This window comes from Rattus rattus, chromosome X (genome assembly GCF_011064425.1).
Source record: "Rattus rattus isolate New Zealand chromosome X, Rrattus_CSIRO_v1, whole genome shotgun sequence".
Lineage (NCBI taxonomy): Eukaryota > Metazoa > Chordata > Mammalia > Rodentia > Muridae > Rattus > Rattus rattus.
Genome location: NC_046172.1, coordinates 126056472 through 126060791, shown reverse-complemented (window position 1 = coordinate 126060791; position 4320 = coordinate 126056472).

Genomic DNA, 4320 nt, shown 5'->3' with positions numbered 1-4320 from the left:
TCAGTTATGGGGACAGTGTGTTCTGCTTTCGGGCCTGTAGTTTTTCCTTTCTACAGGTTTTCAGCTGACCTTGTGGACCTGTGCCTTGGGTTGCAGAGCAGGTCACTTGCAGCAGATAAGTTAGTCTTACCTGTGGTCCCGAGGCTCAAGTTAGCTCGAGGGGTTCTGCCCACGGGCTCTCCCAGATGGCAGCAACCACGAAGATCTGCGCCGCCTCTCTTCGGGGCCTCATTGCACCTGGGTTCCAGATGGCCTCGTGTTTTCCTCTGGAATCAGTAATGTGTGCAGAGAGCAGTCTCTTCTGGTTTTTTTTTGAAAGAAGCGTGTCTGCCTCTCTGAAGGTTTAGCTCTCCCTCCACCGGATTTGGGTGCAGAGAACTGTTTATCCGGTCTGTTTCCTTCAGTTTCCAGCGGTGTCTCCACATATATTCTTTATTTTGGTTGACTGTCCTTCTAGTTGTTTCTCCAACCTCCCTGCATCCACATTTTTGACATGTTTTGTTCCAGCATATTTGAAATAAGCATTAACGACTGATTTTTATCTACCAATAAGATTTTATATTAAAGAAGTTTATGAAGTTTTCAGATATTTTTCAATTATTTTAATCATTTCTATATATCTTCATTCCAGAAAATTACCTTCAAAGGTGAGATACTTTTTTAGATCGTGGTGAAACATTGATCTTATGGGGAAGAGGATAAGTTCAGGCAGGATAACAGGCACCAAATTAAAGATAGACTGTGTAGGAAAGAGTTTTATTTTTAAAGGGATCAGAGAAGACAGAAAATATTACAAAACGTTTAAAGATGGTATCTAGTAAAATACCGATACTGTAGGAGTGTGGATTTAAGTGAAATAACAAAGTCCACAGATGAGTAAAGAGACCCAACTATACTACTCCTTAGACATACCTGAAAACCATCCCATTTTACCACATGAACACTTGCTCAACTATGTTCATAGCACCTTTGTTCACAATAGCCAGAAACTGGAGACAACCTAGATGCTCCTGAATCAAAGAATAAAGAATGTGTGGTACATTTACACAAGAAAATATTACTTAGCTATTAAAAGCAACATTATGAAATTTTCAGGCAAATGGATGGAACTAGAAAAGATTATTCTGAATGAGGTAGCCCAGACCCAGAAAAACAAATATAGTATATATTCAGTTATAAATGGATAGTAGTCATACTGTACAGGTAAACCATACTACAATCCACAGACCATAAGAAGCTAAGTAAGAAGGAGAGCACAAGGGAGGATATTTGAATCTCATTAAAAAGGGTAATAAAATCGACATGGGGGGGATGGAGGGAGAGAACTGGATGGGAGAGGGTTTGCAGAAGTGAATAGGAGGGATCAAGTGTGTGGATTGCCGAGAGAAGTACCTTGTCCTTTTTCTTAGCTGGTCTCTCTCTGTACCAGACAATTCAGCTTGTCTCTACTTCTTCTGGGGAACTGGCTATTTTGAGAGTGTCCAACAGCAGGTTTTGCTTTTCATATATACTTTGAGGAGGAAGTAGGCTAAGGTATCTGGTCAGGGACTCCCTGAAGCCTTTAAGATGCCTTTCCTGAGTTTAAGAAGCTCATCTGTGGGATGAAATTTTTCACCTCCCTCTTGAATATTCTTTACAGTGAGCTTCATTCTAAGGATTTATCTAGAAGGAAATTATTTATACAATGCTTTCTCTTCGTTTCTTTCAGCTCATATTATCATGAATATAAAGTTGGTATTGCTGTTCCTATCCTAACATTGGCATACCCAATCTCCATTTTGTTTTTTTTTTTTCTTTATTTTGTTTATAAGGCATTGCATCTTCAGTATAATTTACTTGTAACATTTGGTCTCACAATTGTAGACTTTTTTTTGTCATTCTTGTCTGGTTTGGTTTAGATGCTGGCCAGACACACATAAATTCCTATAAAAACGTGTTGTTTAAATGAATGTATGAGTTAGTGACTAATAAAATTAACCCATACTTAGTGTAAGTTAGATAGCTTCTATTTTTTAACTGATCTTTAATTTTCAAGTAACCATTCTGAGCCATACTCAGTGACCCTGCTTTTTAGAATAAGCATTTGAAGTCCAGAGAGGTTATGTGACTACCCAAGAAACAGAGAACAAAAACTTCAGGTCACTGGTAGACATTTTATACATTATTCAGAAGAGAATCATCAAGTATGGGAAATATTTTCATCAGCCAATCCTAGACTGGCCCAGTCCCTCTGCTATCTTGGGATATTTACATATTTAAGATATTTTCTTGGTTTTAGGGATGATTTAAACTGGCATATGCATTGCTAGCTCTTTTTCTGTAAAGCAAATCTGGCTCTATGGTATTCAAAAATAATTTAATTTCAGAATGAGACCTATAAATAAATCAACCATGAGGCCTTGAGATAACAGATATGATTATTGTGCTGACATAAGTAGCACCTGTCACAGTCACATCACAGATGATGGCTATAAAAGAAATATCACACAGAGTTAAAAAGAGCCATGGTTACAGACTGCATTGCTAAGACCTAATAACTAGTGTGAGTGAAATATTTTGTAGTATAAAGATGAAACTAATAACAGTCATTATGGATCAACACTGCTCCACTTAGGGACTCAGATTCCATTTGCTTTGAGGATTGAAGACTCTAATTTTATGGTTGGTAATTTTGTAGCTGCACAAGGTTCCTTTATGAAACTGTGTAGCAATATTTATTGTTTGAGAATCAAATATTGTATTTATTTTTTCTCTTTCTTCTAGGGAAATTAAAGCTGCAACTGTTCTTACCAGGGATTTCAAAGTGAAGTTTTCTAAACATAGTTTCCATATCATCTCTTGGGGTTTGAAAGTAAATATACATACGACAAGTTAAATAATTTCATGGGGTGAAACCTGTGACTAATTCTGGTTTCTTGTTTCACATTAAGAATGGTGGCTGCGTTTCCAAAGGACCACCTTTCAATTCTCAGCACCAACATGGCTGATTATGGAATCAGATGACCTCTTCTGGCCTCCACTGGCAGCAAGTACATAAGCATGGCAGAGACATATTTACAAGAAAAACACCTATAAAGATAAAATAAAAATAATCTTGGAGACATAAAATATACCAATGCCTGTTTATGGCACCCAGAGATTTTTATATAATTAGACTGGAGTAGTCTGAGCATTGGTACTCTATGAAATTTTTCTAGGGAGTGCTACCAGGATTGAAAGCCATTCCTCTAGAACTAAATATTAATTTCTTTTCTGTTTCTGTGCTAAGTACCATGGTCATGGCAACTTATAGAAGGAATAGTTTTTTTTTTTGAGATTACAGTTCCAGAGGAATATGAGTCCATTATTGTGCAAATGTGAGGGGGCCCAGAAAGTGTCAGGCATGATGAGAAGAGCAGGACACTGAGACCTCACATCCTCAACTGTAAGCAAGAAACAGAGAGAAGTAAAAGAAGGGTAAAGCTTTAAGTATATCAATCCCAACCCTAGTAACATACTCTCTCCAACAAGTTCACATTTCTTTCCCCCTTAGGCCAAACACAGCTATTTTGTTTTCTTTTCTCTTTTATTATTACTTTTACTTTTTTCCTCCATCTTTACTAACTTGTATTTCTTATTTACATTTCAATTGTTATTCCTTGCCCTGTTTCCAGGCCCCACATCCCCTAACCCTTCTGCCTCCCCTTCTCTATCTGTGTTCCACTTTCCATCCTGCGCACATTACCGCCCTCCCCCCAACAATCAGGTTCACTGGGGGTTCAGTCTTGGCAGGACCAAGGGCTTCCCCTTCTACTGGTGCTCTTACTAGGCTACTCATTGCTACCTATGAGGTTGGAGCTCAGGGTCAGTCCATGTATATAGTCTTTGGGTAGTGGCTTAGTCCCTGGAAGCTCTGGTTGCTTGGCATTGTTGTTCATATGGGGTCTCTAGCCCCTTCAAGCTCTTTCAGTCCTTTGTAAGATTCCTTCAACGTGGGTCCAGTTCTCAGTTCAGTGGTTTAATGATGGCATTCACCTATGTATTTGCTGTATTCTGGCTGTGTCTCTAGGAGAGATCTACATCCGGATCCTGTCTGCCTGCACTTCTTTGCTTCATCCATCTTATCTAATTGGGTGGCTATATATGTATGGGCCACATGTGGGGCAGGCTATGAATGGGTGTTCCTTCTACCTCTGTTCTAAACTTTGCCTCCCTATTTCCTGCCAAGGGTATTCTTGTTCCCCTTTTAAAGAAGGAGTGAAGCATTCACATTTTGGTCATCCTTCTTGAGTTTCATGTGTTCTGTGGATCTGGGGTAATTCGAGGATTTGACTAATATCC